The sequence below is a fragment of the Hordeum vulgare genome, chromosome 2H (assembly GCF_904849725.1).
Source record: "Hordeum vulgare subsp. vulgare chromosome 2H, MorexV3_pseudomolecules_assembly, whole genome shotgun sequence".
Classification (NCBI taxonomy): Eukaryota; Viridiplantae; Streptophyta; class Magnoliopsida; order Poales; family Poaceae; genus Hordeum; species Hordeum vulgare.
In genome coordinates this window covers 136,256,712-136,276,896 of record NC_058519.1, presented here as the reverse complement: position 1 = coordinate 136,276,896, position 20,185 = coordinate 136,256,712, and the positions used below count along the sequence as shown (strand labels likewise).

Genomic DNA, 20,185 nt, shown 5'->3' with positions numbered 1-20,185 from the left:
CGCCAACACCAGGGGAGCAGCTCCTCGCGCCCATCTCCCTTGGCTTGGCTACGAGTGTTATGGCCTCCTCCTTCGTCGTGTGGTTCCAGCTCGAGTCCTCCCTCCTGTCGCCATCCACGAGCACCTCAACCTCGTCCCACGTTGTTCTTCTCCTCGACCAGGTCGCGCCTCCGCGTCCATCCCATCGGCCTTGTAAGATGGAACACCAGAGCAGCTGTTGCGAGCGACCGAAGCCCCTGCCTCGCCCCGGCGCAGCGAGCTCCCCTACCCGAGCCGATCGTCATCACCCCGCCGATGACCTCGACCCGGCCGCCGCCTCCACCACAGTCCACCCATCGTCTCCGCGTTCCCCACTGTTACGGGATCTCCTCTACGCCCCCAAGACCTAGCTTCCTGGAGTTGCATAGCACCTGCCTCTGCTCGTCAGTTTGAGACGGACGCCAGCACCGCTCGTGGTCATTGACCTCGGGTTCACTCACCTGGGATCCATCCGAGTGCCAAGGCCTAGCGCATGCCTCCTCGTGCCGATCTGCATCACCCCGCCACTCCCCGCATTGACCCTATCCAACACCGTAAGTCCACCACCACTTCATGTGCATCGCATCGGAGACCTCCGTTGTTGTTGACCTTTGCTGCCGCAAGACCGAAGCCAAGACCACCATGTATTGTTGGTTGCAAAGGTCGCAAAGTCCAATGACCAACTCGTGGGAATTTCGCCATGAGACGATGATGCGCCAAGTAGCATGACTTCCACTACCGTCACCGTGGATTCGACAAGACCACTACTTCCACGACGACCACGACTTCCACGACGTCCGCCACGAACCAATCCGCTCTGATGTGCACGCTTTGAAGGTATATCGATGAGACGTGTCGTGAACCGTGTGCAAGTGATGTATGAGATGAATGTATCGTGTGTTTGCGCCGTATGTTTGCATGTTGCACGTTGTTTTCCTTTTCATCGTGCCATCGACACATGGGAACCCGAGATACGGGATCACCCCATTCTTTATTTAACGTTCCCGCACACGCTCCCTATTTTTTGGCACGTTATCTCGATGAGTTATCGGGATAGGAACATTGTCGTGGCATCGTTTCCGTTTTGCCGCCATGGTTCCCTCTCGCTCGCCGTGGCGACATATGCTTCTTTCCCTTCTCGCCGTGATGTTGATGAACTTGCATTCATGACGCGTTCATGGCATATAATCTTGTGTTGCATGTTCTTGTGTCGTAGCTCCGTTCTATGTTTCACGTGTTAACCGACTAGTATGACAGGTAGAATCAGCGCTTCACCCTTGCCATGTTAACAACAATTTAATATTTTCGTGTAAATAAAACGGGAGTGAATTAATTAATTAATCGTGGAGTTTCGTCGATATGCAACCCGTTGCATATCGAGCTTCACTTAATGTGTAGAGTTTGCTTGAGGTGAATTGCCATGCCATCCCTTGCATCGTTGAACTGATCATGCATCATATTAGGTTGTGCATCATGTTGTGCATCGTGTGGTGAATATTTGTGTTGATGTTTGTTTCTGGTTTGCTTCGTTCCGATAGAGTTCCGCAAGCGTGTCGGAATATAAGGACCCGTTCGACTACGTTGGTTCGTCGACTTCTTTGAGTTGTTCTTCTTCCAAGCGGGATCTCAGGCAAGATGACCATTTCCCCAGATACCATTACTATCATTTCCATGCTAGTTTTATCGCTTCTATCGATTATGTCTCGTTGCCTACCACATGTTAAATATCAGCCTCTCAACAATGCCATGATTACCTTCAACCTGTTCGACCTAGCAAACCACTGATTGGCTATGTTACTGCTTGCTTAACCATGTTGTTAGCGTTGCTAGTTGCAGGTGCAGATGCTTCCATGTGATGACATGGGTTCCTTGTCTTATCACCCTATTTACATGAAATATAATTTAATGCACCTATATACTTGGTAAAAGGTGGAAGGCTCGGCCTTTCTAGCCTGGTGTTTTGTTCCACCTTTGCCCCCTTAGTTTCGGCTACCGATGTTATGTTCCATAATTGAGCGCTCCTAACACGATCGGGGTTGTTATGGGGACCCCCTTGATAATTCGTTTTAGCTTAAAGCTGGTCTGGCAAGGCCCAACTTTGGTACTACATTTTCCTAATAACTAATGAACTGCATAGGGAGTAATTAACCCGAGGATAATTTAATCAACCCCCGGGCCAGTGCTCCTCATGAGTGTTGGTCCACCCACCTAGCAGTCGGCGGTGCCACCATGGGGCAACTCGAGGTTTGGTTCCCGTCCACTTTGCATAGACGGTGTGTCCTGAGAACGAGATACGCGGCTCCTATCGGGTTCGTCCACACACCGGGTGGCCTTGCTGGATTAGTTTTACCTTTGACGAGATATCTTGTGCATCGGGATTCCGTGATGCTTTGGGTAATCTCAGAGTTGAGGTTTTCCACTAGGGAATCCGATGAGATCGCGAGCTTCGTGATTCAGGATTTCTATGCGGCTTGTGGTAATTTGTGACGGACTGGTTGGAGCACCCCTGCAGGGTTAAATCTTTCGGAAAGCCATGCCCGCAGTTATGTGGCAACGTGGATACTTTGTTTAACACTGGTTCTAGATAACTTGAAGATAATTAATTAAGATATGCCAACTGTGTGCGTAACTGTGACTGTCTCTTTCGTGAGTTCCTTCTCCGATTGAGGACACGGTGGGGTTATGTCTAACGTAGGTAGGTGTTCTGGATCATTCATTTGATCATCAGTAGTTACGCCCGTTATGCGTTGATCATCCCCCTCTTATTTCTTGTACTCGTAAGTTTAGCCACCAAATATATGCTTAGCCGCTGGTGCAACCTCACCACTTAACCATACCTCACCCATTAAGCTTTGCTAGTCTTGATACCTTTGGAAATGAGATTGCTGAGTCCCATGTGGATCACAGATTACTACAACACCAGTTGCAGGTACAGGTACAGGTTACTCGACGCGAGCGCGTTGATTGTTCATTTGGAGTTGCTTCTTCGTCTTCTTCATCATCGATCTAGGATGGGTTCCAGGCCGGCAGCCTGGGATAGCAAGGTTGGACGTCGTTCTTCTTTTGTCGTTTATTTTCGTCCGTAGTCGGACCCTGCACTTTCACTTGATGAATATGTAATGTACTGATGTGACTCTGATGTAGCTTGTGGCGAGTGTAAGCCAATTCTATATATATCTCATCTTTTCAGTACATGTACTTGTAACGTTATCCATTCTTGCGACACGACGAGATGCGCTTCGATCCCTAACGAGGCCTTTGTGCCAAATTGAGGATAGGGTCGCATCTTGGGCATGACATTATAGGACTGCCTATAAGAATCCCATGGGCATGTCGACGTATAAAATGGTTTACGGTAAGGCCTGTCATTTACCTCTTGAGCTGGAACACAAAGCTTATTGGGCAATCAAAGAGCTCAACTTCGATTTCAAACTTGCCGGTGAGAAGCAGTTGTTTGATATCAGCTCATTATATGAATGGAGGGCCCAGGCATATGAGAATGCCAAGTTGTTCAAGGAAAAGGTTAAGAGATGGCACGATAAACGAATATAGAAACGAGAGTTCAATGTAGGTGATTATGTCCTGTTATACAATTCTCGTTTGAGATTCTTCGCAGGCAAGCTTCTCTCTAAGTGGGAAGGTCCTTACGTTATCGAGGAAGTATATCGTTCCGGTGCCATCAAAATCAATAACACGGAAGGAAATTTTCCTAGAGTGGTAAATGGGCAAAGAATCAAGCATTACATTTCTGGTACTCCCATAAATGTTGAGACCAATATCATCAATGTCATAACTCCAGAGGAGTACATAAGGGATGTTTATCAGCCTGTTTCAGACCCTGAAAACGAAGAGGTGTCTGTTTCGGTAAGAAACTAGACTCCGATGCTTTTCCAATAGGAAATTTCCTCCGTTTTGGAATTTTTAGAAAATTAGAAAAATAAAAAGCAGTCCGAAGAGCGCACGAGGCGCCCACAAGCTTGCACGCCGCCATCTACCCCCCCCCCCCCCCCCCCCCCCCCGTGGTGGCGAAGGGAGGGCTTGTGGGCACCTCGTGTGCCTCCCGGACTCCTTCTGGTCTAGAAAAAATCAATATACATTCGCCCGAAGGTTTTGATCTCCGTATCGCGCAGTCTTCCTTTGTTTTCGTTTCGAACCTATTTTTGTGACAGATCTAGATCATCATGACTTCCCCAAACGCTCCTAAGGACAAGATCTTCGAGAAGGTCATCAATCCCTACCTCACGGAAGTGCTGAAACACCCTCAATCTATCAAGATGAGTGAGGGGATGTTGCACATCCGTGATGTTGAGGGGCCTAAGAAGACTAGAAGCATGGAGACGAGGCTCGAAGCAATGGAGCAACAAGTCTTCAAGTGCCAAGGGATGGTGGAGCATGGACTCAACGCCAACCACATGATGATCACAGAGTTCACTAGCAATCACAATATGGATGCCATTGACATTGGGAAACACCTCTCCAGGCTCTATGACAGGGTTGATCTACTTCAGGGCCAGATCTATGACCTGCAGAACCAAAACTGTGAGTATGAGTACAGATTTAAATCAATAAGGTTGGCTGCAGATTTGAGGATTCCGGCGACTCGTTCATCCTGCCATGATGGAACACCTATGCCTTGGAAGACGGAGGATCAGACTACTCCAACAACTCCACCACCATCACCACCGAAGGAAGACAACTAAGCATTGGTATGGGCAATCCCCTTGGCTTCTGCCAAGCTTGGGGGAGTTGCCCTGGTATCGTATCACCTTTATATCTTTTTATTTTACCTTTGTTTTAGTTCTTTCCTTTTCAGTTTTTATTTCTTCTCTTAGAGGAATAAGTCTTTAGTGTTTAGTTTGAGTCTTTTCCTTTTTCTCTCCCCTGATGTATTCGAGCTTACGAGCTTTATAATAAAGAGTATCTTAGTCAAGGGCTTTGCTTTGTGCCATGATCAAAAGTATGAAAAGAACGATAGCATGAAAGATCATGAGACGATCTTATGGAGAGTGATAACTTCACATATCACACGTATGATGATTGAAACTTGTTGAGAATAAATCAACATAGACCTCAGTCATTGTTGCAATTAATAAGAAGTAATAAGGAAAGAGAGGTTCACATATAAATATATCATCTTAGACAAAAAAATTACAATTGTGAGCACTCACCAAACTATTACATGCTTAGGAGTAGATGTTGGACAAGGAAGACAACATAATGAATAATGTTTGCTTGGTTCCAATCAATGTTATATGATTAGAGATCCCTTAGCATGTGACGATTGCTTCCACCTCATGTTAGCCAAAACTCCCGCACCAAGTAGAGATACTACTTGTGCATCCATAAACCTTCAACCCAGTTTTGCCATGAGAGTCCACCATACCTACCCATGGATTGAATAAGATCCTTCAAGTAAGTTGTCATCGGTGCAAGCAATAAAAATTGCTCTCTAATATGTATGATCTATTAGTGTGTGGAAAATAAGCTTTGTATGAACCTATGATGAGGAAGACATAAAAGCGACAGACTGCATAATAAAGTTCTTTATCACAGGAGGCAATATAAAGTGGCGTTCCTCCGCACTAAGAGGACACGCATTCAAACCTCAAAAGCGCATGACAACCTCTGCTTCCCTCTGCGAAGGGCCTATCTTGTACCTTTACATTTTGCCCTTGTAAGAGTCATGGTGATCTTCACCAATTCCCTATTTTGCCTTTGTCTTGGCTACCGTCATATGCTTGGGAAAGATCTATATTCATATATCAACTTGGAGTTGAGTACTTATGCTTTATTATTGTTGACTTTACCCTTGAGGTAAATAGTTGGGAGGCAAAACTATAAGCCCCTATCTTCCTTTGTGTCCAGCTGAAACTTTGACACCATGAGTACCACATGAGTTGTAACAATTGTGGAAAACAAAAGACATGATTGAGTATGTGGATTTGCCTTACAAGCTCTTACTTGACTCTTTCTGATGTTGTGATAAATTGCAATTGCTTCAATGACTTTGGACTGTTGTTAGTTACTTCTCGGTAAGGTTTTTGCTTCATGCTTTGCTTTGTGAAGGAATTTTTACTTTCCCATTAGAATATTTATGATGCATTGTTGTTCTATGTGTGATCATGATGCCCTCATGTACGTATTATGTTTTATCGACACCTTCGTCCCTCAACATGTGGACATGTTTATGGAACTTGGTTTTCGCTTGAGGACAAGCGAGGTCTAAGCTTGGGGGAGTTGATACGTCCATTTTGCATCATGCTTTCATGATGATATTTATTGCTTTATGGGCTGTTATATTACTTTTTGATACCATATTTATGCCTTTTCTCTCTTATTTTGCAAGGTTTATTTGAAGAGGGAGAATTCAGGCAGCTGGAATTCTGGACTGGAAAAGGAGCAAATCTTAGTCCACTATTCTGCACATCTCCAAATGCCCTGAAAAGTTACGTGGAATTTTTTGGGATTATATAAAAATACTGGGCGAAAGAAGTACCGGAGGGGGGCCACCAGGGCGCCACAAGCCCTGCCACCGCCACCCCCCCCCTGGTGGCGGAGGGCAAGCTTGTGGGCTCCCTAATGGCCCACTAGCCCCCCTCTTTTGCTATATGAAGGGTTTCGTTCCAGGAAAAATCAATCAGGAGCTTTTTCGTGGTTTCGTCGCCGCCACGAGGCGGAACTTGAGCAGATCCAATCTAGAGCTCCGGCAAGACGATCCTGCCGGGGAAACTTCCCTCCGGGAGGGGGAAATCCTCGCCATCGTGATCACCAACACTCCTTTCGTCGGTGGGGAGGCATCTTCATCAACATCTTCATCAGCACCATCTTCTCTCCAATCCCTAGTTCATCTCTTGTAACCAATCTCCGTCTCACGACTCCGATTGGTACTTGTAAGGTTACTAGTAGTGTTGATTACTCTTTGTAGTTGATGCTAGTTGGATTACTTGGTGGAAGAGTTTATGTTCAGATCCTTGATGCTATTCATTACACCTCTGATCATGATTATGATTATTCTTTGTGAGTAGTTACTTTTGTTCCTGAGGACATGGGATAAGTCATGTTAATAATAGTCATGTGAATTTGATATTCGTTCGGTATTTTGATATGTTGTATGTTGTCTTTTCCTCTAGTGGTGTTATGTGAACATCGACTACATAACACTTCACCATATTTGGGCCTAGAGGAAGGAATTGAGGAGTAGTAAGTAGATGATGGGTTGCTGGAGTGACAGAAGCTTAAACCCTAGTCTATGCGTTGCTTCGTAAGGGGCTGATTTGGATCCACTAATTTAATGCTATGGTTAGACGTTGTCTTAATTCTTCTTTTGTAGTTGCGGATGCTTGCGAGAGAGGTTAATAATAAGTGGGATGCTTGTCCAAGTAAGGGCAGTACCCAAGCGCCGGTCCACCCACATATCAAACTATCAAAGTAACGAACGCGAATCATATGAACATGATGAAACTAGCAAGACAGAAATTCCCGTGTGTCCTCGGGAGCGTTTTTCCTCCTATAAGACTTTGTTCAGGCTTGTCCCTTGCTACAAAAGGGATTGGGCCACTTGCTGCACCGTTTCTACTACTTTTTACTTGTTACTTTTCACTTGTTACGTTTCACCTCGCTACACCATCACTTGTTACCGCTACTTTCAGTGCTTGTAGTTATTACCTTGCTGAAATCCTTTTATCAGAGCCTTCTCCTCCTCGTTGGGTTCGACACTCTTACTTATCGAAAGGACTACGATTGATCCCCTATACTTGTGGGTCATCAAGACTCTTTTCTGTGACTTCAGCAAGCAAGCAAGAACACGAGCAAACAAAAAGCGGGCGAGAAAAAGGGCGAACGAAAAGGCCAACGAAAAGGCGAACAAAAAAGGCAAATTGGTGAAGTGGGGGAGAGGAAAACGAGAGGCAACTGGCAAACAAAGTAAATGCAAGAGATGAGTTTGCGACACTTACTTGGATGAGTTCTTGACTTGATCTTCCTCCCCGACAACGGCGCCAGAAATCCTTCTGCTACTTCTCAAACAACAGCGCCAGAAATTGACACGTTGACGGAGATTGGGCTTGCGTTGGTTTTCCCCTTGAAGAGGAAAGGGTGATGCAGCATAGGAGCAGTAAGTATTGCCTCAGTTTGAGAACCAATGTATCGATCCAGAAGGAGGGTCTCGTCAAGTCCAGAGTACATGCGCAAACACAAACAAACTTGCACCCGACGCTTCAAAGGGTTGTCAATCCCTTCAAGATTGTTTGGAAAAGTGAGATCTGAAGGCGGAAAGTGCAACGTAGTAAAAAGTGTAAGGCTGAAAATATGGTGTGGAGTAGACCCTGGGGGGCATAGTGTTCACTAGAGGCTTCTCTCAAAATAGCAAGTATTACGGTGGGTGAACAAATTACTGTCGAGCAATTGATAGAACCGCGCAAAGTCATGACGATATCTAAGGCAATGATCTAGCATATAGGCATCACGTCCGAGACAAGTAGACCGATACTTTCTGCATCTACTACTATTACTCCACACATTGACTGCTATCCAGCATGCATCTAGTGTATTGAGTTCATGACAAACAGAGTAACGCTTTAAGCAAGATGACATGATGTAGAGGGATAATCTCAAACCAATGATGAAAACCCCATCTTTTTACCCTTGATGGCAACAACACGATACGTGCCTCACTACCCCTTCTGTCACTGGGTGAGGTCACCGCACGTATGAACCCAAAACCAAGAACTGCTCCCATTGCATGAATCATAGATCTAGTTGGCCAAACAAAACCCACAACTCGAAGAGAATTACAAGGATATGAAATCATGCATAAGAGAGATCAGAAGAAACTCAAATAAGATTCATAGATAATCTGATCATAAATCCACAATTCATCGGATCTCGACAAACACACCGCAAAAGAAGATTACATCGGATAGATCTCCATGAAGATCATGGAGAACTTTGTATTGAAGATCCAAGAGAGAGAAGAAGCCATCTAGTTACTAGCTATGGACCCGTAGGTCTATGGTGAACTACTCACGCATCATCGGAGAGGTCATGGTGTTGATCGAGAAGCCTTCCGTGTCCGAATACCCCCTCCGGTAGGGCACCAGGACGTGCCCCAGATGGGATCTTGCGGAGACAGAAGCTTGCGGCGCCGGAAAAGTGATTACGATGCTCCCGTGATTTTTTTTGGGAATATTTAGGAATTTATAGGCGCAAGATCTAGGTCAGGGGACCTCCAGGGAGCCCGCAAGCCTGCATGGCGCCCCCCTAGCCACGGGGTGGGGGCTTGTGGGGCCCCTGGGGCTCTTCTGGCTTGGCCCCCAAGCTCTCCCATCCTCTTCCGTTCCAGAAAAAATCTTTTCGGGGATTTTCTTCCGTTTGGACTCCGTTTCAAAATCTCCTCTGAAAGGGGTCAAAAACATGGAAAAAACAGGAACTGGCACTTGGCACTGAGTTAATAGGTTAGTCCCAGAAAATAAATAAAAGTCATGCAAAACATCCAAAGTTTGACAAGATAATAGCATGAAACCATCAAAAATTACAGATACGTTGGAGACGTATCAACATCTCTTTTGTTGTGAGCAAGTTGAGGAGGTTCATGTCAAACCCGGGTAATGATCATTGGCGTGCACTTGAAAGGGTCATGCGCTATCTGAACGGTACTATGAGTTATGGGATTCACTATTCAGGGCACCCTGCCGTGCTTGAGGGATACAGTGACTCAAACTGGATATCAGATGTAGATGAGCTCTACGCTACAAGTGGATATGCATTCCTTCTTGGAGGTGGCATAGTGTCATGGAGGTCTTGCAAACAGACCATATTGACGAGGTCAACCATGGAAGCAGAACTTGCTGCTTTAAATACAGCCACTGTTGAGGCAGAATGGCTGCGTGAGCTCTTGATGGACTTTCCAGTGATTGAAAAAACATTACCGGCCATCCTCATGAACTGTGACAATCAATCGGTGATTGCCAAGGTGACCAGTTCTAAGGATAATTGGAAGTCATCAAGACACGTTGAAAGACGTTTGAAGTCTGTCAGGAAATTGAAAAACTCCGGAGTAATTACTCTTACGTATATTCAAACAAACAAAAACCTCGCAGATCCCTTTACGAAGAGACTATCGTGTAATGTGATAGATAGTGCATCGAGGGAGATGGGTATGAGACACATGAGTATTATACCCTAGTGGTAACCCAACCTATGTGATCGGAGATCCCGTGAATTAGGACCTGGGAAGAACAAGCTGGTGGTTTAACTGAGGAGAGTATTTTGTAAACCCTCTCTAAGTGAAGATGCATAACTCTCAAAAAGTTGTATGGCAGGTTGGCAACATGCCTTAATGCGTTTATGTTGTCTATTCGTGGCAAAGGTGCTATCCTACAGAGCGGCCTTGAAATAACACACCTATATGAGTCTAACTGTTAAAACGTCGCAGTCTATGAGATTTGGGTGATCTATAGTAAACTCATGAAGAGACCAAGTAGTATGATGTATATGCTACACCCGCGGGGTAGGCTACTGGAAGCCAAGTACTAGCTATGATTTTGAGTGAAATCTAAAAGCACCAAACTTGCAATTCAAGGTTCGTCCATTGCTCAAGTTGTCGATAGACGTAGCTCAAGGTTCTAGGCGGAAGTTCAACTTAACAGTCTCTGTTGAAACACTGGTATATAAACAAGATGTGAGCTCTGGCAAAATCTTCAAATGGGCATTTGAGATCTGGTGGGGGATTGTTAGAATTTGGGCCCATATTTGGGGTAGCCCAACTAGCAAATCCTGAAATCTAAAAGTGGCCCATGTGTACAAGCAAGTGGTGGGAGTGGGAAGTTTAGTCCCACATGGGAAGTTGGAGGAGATGTACACCACCTTATAAGGTGGAGTGTTGTAGCACTTGTAAGTGAGTGAGAAGAGGAGAACCTCTCACGCACTCCTCCTCCTCCGCCGCTCGCTCGTCTCGACTCGACACGTCGCGATCACGTTTCGTGAATTCGAGCCTTGAGCCGAAACAACATTTGTCTTTATTTTGCTATTTTGGATCACGTTTCGTGAATTCGAGCCTCGAGTCGAAACAACATTTGTCTTTATTTTGTTGTTTTGGAAAACTAAATTCGTAGTTGTGATGGACGCGTCACAGTTGGGCCGGTTCGGGTCGCTCCCAAATCGTGTGCTGCAACTGACTCGGATGTGCGGCGTGGGACATGTCGCACCCGTTAGAGTTTTCCGAACCGCACTATAAAAGGCACGCGCCGTGGGCGTTGTATACACACCGAAACCAATCTAGGGTTTTGCCACTCCTCATTCCTTGCGCCGCCACCGTAGTTTGTTCCATCCCGAGCGCCGGCGTCCACCGACGAACGGGAGAGGAGGTCTCCTGAACCAGCCGTCTTTGTGATCCTGTACGGGAGAGGGCGAGTTAGGTTTTTGGGAAGCGCTCTACGCGATTGCTCGTTGCTTTCACAACGGGTCGTCTACCTAGCAAGTCGGGCGGTGCTGCGTTCCGCCGCCTCAAGTGTCGTCTACTTCGTCCCGTCATCGTCAACAACATAGCTGCACCGAACACATCTGCTTCATCTGCAAACGTTTGATACGTGCGTGGTGTTCCCGTTGGCCTGATGAACATGTTAGATGCGTACATATTTTGCTATATTGTGTTGCTGCTATTCATGTTGTCTACTGCGTCTAGTATGTTAGAGTTTCACATGTTAATAGCTATCGTCATGCTTTATATTCTGTAATTAATCATGAATACTGTGCCTATTTATTCAACAGGTTCTCTTCAGGATCCATGCTTCCCACAGTGTGTGGAATGGATATTGCAAAACCAACATGGCAATGGATATTGGGGATCGAGTGAATTTGACTCATCAGCCAGCAGGGACGTTCTGTTATCCACATTGGCATGTGTTATTGCACTTAAGAAATGGAACGTTGGCCCCGAGGAAATAATGAGAGGTACATACGCAAATTCAATCACCGCTCAAAATGAGTTTCTAATGTGTTGTATTTTCTGGAGTTGATGGCATTGCAACGATACTTGCAAGACTACAATTTATTGAAAAAAAAATCTCTATTATCATGGATGAGCAGACAACTGCTTCAATTGGCTACAATCTCACTTTCTTTTCTTTGATAATCCTGGCCATTGAGATGGGTCTGGAACTTCCCGTTAGCCATGCCGACAATAATGTGATACTTCGCCATCGAGAGATGGAAATAAAAAAGGTTTGTCAATAATGGTTCTGGCTTGAAGTTAGGTTTATTAGTTTACCTTTATTTGTACTTTAAAGGAAAGATAAGATCACAAGTTATGTATAATCTTTTTATTACCTTCTAAATACAAGTATATCACCATTTAGTAAGATAGGTAAACCCTTTTTTATTGTACCGAATACATGTATATCATCCTTGAGTAACATATGGAAACCCTTATTTTATTTAATCTAGACTTGACGCGGAGAAATCATCGAAGAAAGAAGTATACTCAGCTTATGTTGCTGAAGGGTTAGTAAACGTGCTAGACCTGAGTGAAGTTATGACGTTCCAAAAGAAGAACGGATCATTGTTCAACTCTCCATCCGCAACTGCCGTTGCATTAATTCGCAACTATGACCCAGGAGCCTTCGAATACCTAAGTTTGATTGTCAGCGAATTTGGAAGTGCAGGTGTGTCCCTGTACTGTTTCTTGTGAAAAATTTACAAGGGTTTAAATGGTTGCTATGAATAACTAATCCCACCATACCTTTGCGGTACCTGCAATGTATCCATTAACGGCACATTGTCAGCTTTCAATGGTGGATACGCTCGAAAAGGTCGGAATATCTCGCTTTTTTCCTTGTGAGATAAATGGTAGATGTGTTCTGCCATGTTGCTGAAGCGTCCACTTTACTTGACCCACCTCAAGAATATATTAATGATACAAAATCTCTATTGGAGCTATACAAGGCTTCAAAAGTTATTTTGTCACAAAATAAATTGGTCTTGGAGAAAATTGAAAAATTGTCGAGAAACTTATTAAAGGAAATAATGTGCAGTAATGTGGCCCAAAGAATACATGCGCTCATTGAAGAGGTAACAGTACAAAATTTAAAATCCATGTTTTCCTGGCAGTGTTGTAGATGTTTACTTTTGTGGTTTTTAAAAATTTCATGTAGAGTATGCTCTTAAAATTCCATTCTATGCCACAGTGGATCTTCTAGATCACAAGTGGAGCATTGAACATTTTGGTGCAATAGATTCTCATATGATGAAGACAAAATACATGTAAGACTTACATATCTAAAAAATAATTGTCCGTCAAATAATGTTAATAGATATTCAAGACATAAAAATGTTTCAAGTATTTGTCTAAATCAGGTCATGTGGTGTCAATAAAGATATTCTAGCTTTGGCTGTTGAGGACTTCTGTATTTCTCAATCTATTTACCAGCGTGAAGTCGAGCACCTTGATAGGTAACATACTGTTATATGCTCAGTTGTGTTCTTAACTTCCTTTCTCAGTCTCTACATTTTCTTTCATTTTGCAACAGTTGGGAGAAAGAGTGCAGGCTTGGGAAGCTACAGTTTGCACAAGTGTTGATCCTTATATTATTCATACTTCTTAGATTATTGATGCTTGTTGAATCTTGTGCCTGACCAATCATTTGCAATTTAACTTTGGAAACTTATGCGTGTGGTAATAAATTTGTAGGTTTGCATCGAGTATGTTGTCGATGGTTGGCATACATGCTACGGTGGAAGCCCATTGCATATTTTAGGTTGAACTCATGTTTGGTGTGAACTTGGAACTCATGATTTCGTTTGTGAACTCTTGTTGCATATGTACGCATGTTGTTATGAACCCTTGTTGAATATGTATGCACTTGTGGACTTCGAACTCATGTTCCTTTCGTTTGTGAATTCTTATTGCATTTGTACGCATACTTTTGTGATACTATATTGGATATGTATGTGTGTATGTACTTTAAACTTATTGTTCGTTTGTTATGGTTGCGAACTTGTAATATATTGAATATGTATACTATATTGGATATGTATGCGTGTATGTACTTTAAACTTATTGTTGGTTTGTTATGGTTGTGAACTTGGAATATATTGTAGTTGTGGTCTTCGTTCGCCTGAATACACACACACGTGTGTGTGTTGTGTGTGTGTGTCTGTGTTGTGTGTGTGTGTGTTGTTGTTGCTGGTGTCTGGAAATTAATTGCAAATGGAGCTGTAAGCTTGTAAGTTGTGTGTCCCAGTTTGTTGCACTCGGTTTATAGGGCAGCTGGGGATATAAGCCATGTGCCTAGGGCTTGGCACCCGGTTTATAGTGCAGCTGGGGATATAAACCGTGTGTTTCAGGGTGAGGCACCCGGCTTATAAGGCATATATGGCGTGATTGTTTTAAATGTTGTGGCACCCAGTTTATAGTGCAGCTCGGCTTATATGTAAAACCGCATAAACTGTGTATATTGTTGGTCCTCGGCTTTTATGTAAAATCGTGCGCGTGCAGTTGGCACTCGGTTTATATACAAACCGTGAGGTCGTTGGCACTCGATTTATATATAAACCGTGTAACCGTTGGTCCATGGTATATATATAAACCGTGCAACTGTTGGCCCTTAGTTTATATAAATGGTGACGTGGCTTGTCGTTAGGGTCGGGATGTCGTCAGGTATAAACCGTGTGCCTGCTAGCACTCGGCTTACAGGACACTGGTTGGTTTATATATAAACCGAGTGTTTTCGCTATAGCTCTCGGCTTACACCTGATAGCCCGGTCCCCGGTAAATCGTGTGATGTAAACCAGGAAAAATACTCGGTTTATATATAAATCGAGTGTTTTTAGGTATAAGCCAAGTGTTTCAGACACTCGGTTTATAAGTTTTTATTTGTAGTATTGGTTACTTAAATGATGTGTGGAAGTTAGACAAGACTTTGTTAATTCTCGTCTAGATGAGAATTAGCAAGTCCGATATTAAATCTAAACATCCAAACAACCTCAAAGGAGGTACAACTGCACAAAGTCGGTTGAGACCATAGGTAGGCCTCCAGGGTACAAACACGAGTAATGCTACATTTACAAAAGTTTACTTGTTTTATGTACAAACTAAAACTGTTGTAAAGGATTATGATTGGTAATAGGGAGGTGAGAGAGGCCATCCTCACTGAAAATCCGGCAGAAAATGAAAATTAATTTAAAAGGTTAAGTAAACCTTTGTAAATTTTTATAGATCTATCATATTTATACAAACGCTCAAATCTCCTTCCAGTACGATCCTCATCGGCCTTTTTCTCTTATAAAAAGTGTTAGACATACAGGCTTTTATAGGGTATTAATTAATGACCAATACTGTCATGACATCCTGTAACCCTAACCCTCCTACGTGTAGCAAAGCTCGCCTTTTACCATGGACTCCCTCCCGCATCTACCGGACGACGTGCTGGTGGAGATCCTCGTCCGCCTGCCGGCCCGTTACATCGCCGGCTGCCGCGCCGTGTGCAGGGCCTGGCGCTCCGCCATACCCCACCCTAACTTCGACCGCGCCCACGCCAGACGCCCGACCGTCGTCGCCAAGGTTGCGGCTCACCACGAGTTCTACTCCTATGTTGTCCAAGGCAACTTTTTAGTGCATCGTTTAGGGACCAGAGCCATCGTCTTCGACTTGATCGGCATTGGCGGCCGGCAGAGAACACCGTTCCCCCGCGCCCTCTGCTTTACATCTGTCTTGTCTACGACGGTCATGGGCTCCTGGGACGGCGTGGTGTGCCTACAGCGCGGCGAATGGCCACCCCATCCTCGTGACGATGGCATCCACCTCCACGCCCATCAGTATGTGCTCTGGAACCCCCTCACCATGGCCTGTGCAAACGTTGGTCTGCCGGCTCGCCAGGGCATTGTCATCGGCGGCTACGCGCACCCGGAGACGAGGCGTTTCCACCTCCTGCGCGCTTCCGGAACTGGCCGGTATTTCCTTCTAAGGGTCGGCGATGCCGTCTGGCGTGAGATCTCCTTCCTGGAGGAGAGCTCTGCACATGCACATGCGGGCAATGCGGCGCCTCCGAGGATCCTTATGAGCGGATGGTCTCGCTTCGTTAGGCTACACGACAACCTGCACTGGCTGGTGCGGTCCATGGAACCGGGAACGCTGGACACGCCGCTGTGGCTGCTCGCGTTCGACACGAGGCTTGAGAAGTTGTGGTCGATGGAGACACCAGAACGCCATGGACGACCATTCTATCTGACGACGACGCGGATCAGCGCGCTGCCATGGGGGGAGCTCTGCATCTTCTCCGTCGACGCGCGCTCCTGCACGATGGAGATGTGGGTGCTCGACGGCTACTCCGGCGGTCCCCGAGCCCGAGGGAACTGGCGGCTCAAGGAAAGGATCGGCATGGTCAACTGGAACGGGTCCGACCTGGCGTGGATGCTCACGATCTGCACGGACAGCCAGCTGGAGGCGGTGGAGGACGCTGAGGAGATCTTGCTCAAGCAGGTCGACGGCCGAATCGACGCCTACAACATCCGGCGCAAAGCGTGGCGCCCTGTGGACGAGGCTACATCTGTGCCGGGCGAGCACATGGTCATGCACAGGGAGAGCGTTTTGCAAGACCAAGCAAGCTTCGGAAACGCATCACGGCCTCTTCGTAAGTATGTCGACTGCTATGGGCAACGTTTCTATTGCCTCTAGTGAATTCTGCTAGTCTTTTTCTCTTCCTGCAGTTCAAGTGGGATCCTATGCAGTCTGAAACTTTGAGTACTGTTCAAATATATCATATTACTGCACTTATTTCGAGGAAAAAATGTGTTTTCGTCTCTCAAATTCATGCAAACTTCACTTATAATTTTGTCCCTCGGTTTCAAAACCGGGCATCTTCACCCCTTGAACGTTTCAATCCAGATACATTGAGTCCCTTGTGACACAAAGAGGACCTTTCGTTGACATGAAGTAGCATCTAATTTAGGCATGCAAGTGAATTGCAAAAAGAAAATCACAACTTTCAGTTCATTAATTTCAGCAATCACTGAAATATTGCCTTTCAGCCAAAATATTTCTGTTCTTTCAGTAGTACACATGAATACACATATTTTTAGAAGTTAATTTCAAAAATATTCAAATATTTAATTGAATTCAAGCGAATATTTCGGTCTTTTGACCGAAACACAAACTGAAATCTCTGAAATTCACTGAATTTCGATGATTTCAGTTCGTGCTGAGATTTAAACTGAAATTGGAAACCTTGATCTTGACATAATTAGACTAGTGATGCAGGCGGACAACATCTGCATCTGTCCGCACGGCCGAGAACATGCTAATCTTGATTGAACGCTGATTTGCGTCGGCACGTCGGTTGAAATGGGTCGTCAGATCCGTCAGGTTGAATCTGGTTTGATCGTTAAATCCGTCCATGCAGTAAAAACAATTCGGTGGTAATAAAAATAAGCAGCGATGTAGCAGATTTTGGCCACGAATGCAGCAAAAATATGTTTGTAGCAAAAAAATATCAACGTGGTTATAGCAAAAAAATGACCCTGACGATGCGTGGTAGCAAAACAAAATGTGGGTTGTAGCAAAATAACCCGGTAAACACGGGTTGCAACTCCGACGAACGTGTATGCAGCTTTTTTAATGAACGGTTGTAACGAAAATTGAGACCGATTGTAGCAAAAATCAAACGCTGGTTGTAGCAACAAAAATCAACGAACTCAAGTTGCAACCAAATATGGATGCAGCTTTTTTAGTAAACAAATTATAGTAAATTAAACGCTTGTAGCAAATTTAAGTCGATTATAGCAAATTATGTTGCGTGGCTCGGCCAGCCACACGCGCGACCCGCGCGACCGGCCGAACCGCACCGGCTATAAACGTTTCCATCTTGATTGCTTCAAAATTGGTGCATGTTTTAATTATGTTCATGGCTTCATGCTAACAGATGCGAACACGCTAACGCCGTATACGCTATCGCGCCTGCATGATCGCGAGGCCAAAAAGGGTCAGGCCCATGTCGAAAGTCCTACACCTACGTACACCTACACATGTTTACGTAATCTTTCAACTAATCTTAACATCCCCCTGATTTTCACCGGGGTCAGGCCCATATAGCTCCTACAGTCAGAACCTAGTATTACTATATTATGAATTTTGGAAAACAAATAACAATTAAATCTAGAAGAAGAAAAAATCCCTGAGTCCCATATTCTTTCAGCTAAAAATTGCCATGTCTATGAAGCAAACCTAACCAGATAAAAAGTGGTCAGCATATACCACAATTTGCCATCAAAACAACTATCTATCAATATATACATGAAAAAGCATGGTACTCATGGTAAAATTAGAAGTTTGTTCTCTAACTCATGGCAAAATTTATAGGCACGTGACAAATTTAGAAAATCGTGTTCCTAAACCATGGAAAAATTGAAAATGTTAATATCGGTCACATGACAAATATAAAATTAATTTTCATGAATGAAGGCAAGGTTGGAGAAAATGTTTAAAAAAGTCGCATCGCCAATTTAGACAATTGTTTTCCTAAATCATGGCAAATTGAGAAACCTAGTAACGGTGACATGGCAATGTTTGAAGATTTGTGTTTTATAAGGCATGGCATTTGTAGGAAAAGATGTAATGGTCACATGGCAGATGTAGATGTAAATCAAGGCAAGTATATTGTTTGTAATATAAAATCTGGAAAATCATGGAAACGTGGCAAATTTTGAAGGGAAAAAATTATGTACACATCATGATGACTTTGGAGATTTTGTTTTCTAAGATATGGAAATTTTAAAAAGTTTGCATAGTCGCATGGCAAATTTAGAATGTTTGTTTCCATACATGATGGCAAAATTAGAAATAATTGTGATGTTTCACATGGCAAAGTGTAGTATTTTTTCCCCGAATATGATGGCAAATTTAGGAAATGTGTGTGATATTCACATGGAAAATTCACAAAAAGAATGCTACATAGACCATGGCAATGGACCTAATAGTAATCATAGCTCAATGGTTAATGTTGCCATCTTAATGCCACTAATTGATACTATGTTTCAGAAAAGAAATTGATGCTCTGTTATGATGGGTTTTTTCTGCTACATGATTGCGACCTTAATTGTACCGGTCGCCATGATAATTCAAAATTACTTGTCATGTGTTGTGAACAAAAGCTACCGGCTAATGGGATGATAATTTGCCGTTCTAGAAAAAAATACATATCCAAGGTTGCCATGTCTAGATGATAAAAACAGACACATATACCAACCGCCTACCTCAATGAGCATCTCTAGTAGACCCACTATAAGTGATCAAACCCGTAAAAAAATTACGTTTTATAGTTTTGATCGTAAAAAGTATGCAGAACACAAACCGTAAAAGTGGTTCAACCCGTAAATTTTGTAAGGGGCCCAGAAAAGCCACACCCAAAACCCCTATTTTTTAAGGTTAGAAGGCCGATTTTAGGTGGCCCCGTATACCGATCAAACCTCGTCGGAGCAAACACGTCGCTGCGGAGTTTGCCAAAATCCGCCCTAAAATCACCGGAATTCATCACCGCACGCCGAAAAAGGCTGCCAGACGTCGCAATCGATCGCCGTCGATTTGAATTGGACAAGCTCGACCTCGCCAAGGCCTCCCATGACCTCAGCCTGGCCGCTGGAATCCTCCCAGCGAGGCAGGCAAAGGGGCGCGGCTGGCAACAGAGCAAGGCACTGACCACGGAGGCCACGGGGCATGGCATGGCTGGCGGGCGACAAGGCGTGGCCGACGAGGCTGGGCACGGCCGATATGGTGATGGGGCGCGGCCAACGGGGACAGGGCGCAGCCGGCGGGGTTGGACGCGGCGGCATGGCCGGCACGGCCGGCTGGAGGAAGGGGCGGCGGCCGTCGGAACGCGGGAAGGAGCTCTTTATCGCGGTATAAAGTTTCTTTTACAGTTTCTGTTCGGGTGTAGCTAAAATGGATCCTTAGAATGCCTTTTTTGACCCGTATCCTAGTTTTATAGTTTGCGTTTTTACAGGGTCTACTGGAGATGCTCTCACTAAGGTACAACCGTGAGTTAGCCCCCCCCCCCTCTCTCCCATATCGCCTCACTGTAATAGGTTGGATCAAATAGAGTTATTGGCACATATCATGATATTTACGTGATCAAACAAAATAAAAATCAGAATAGAAGGGTGAAATATAATATAATTAGGG

The 20,185-nt window shown here is 44.5% G+C and overlaps 1 pseudogene; it reads left to right on the top strand.

Annotated features, from left to right (window-relative positions):
- LOC123425881 overlaps nt 1-13,647 on the top strand; it is an 82,485-nt pseudogene extending 68,838 nt beyond the window's left edge.
- The last annotated feature ends 6,538 nt before the right edge of the window (nt 13,648-20,185 follow it).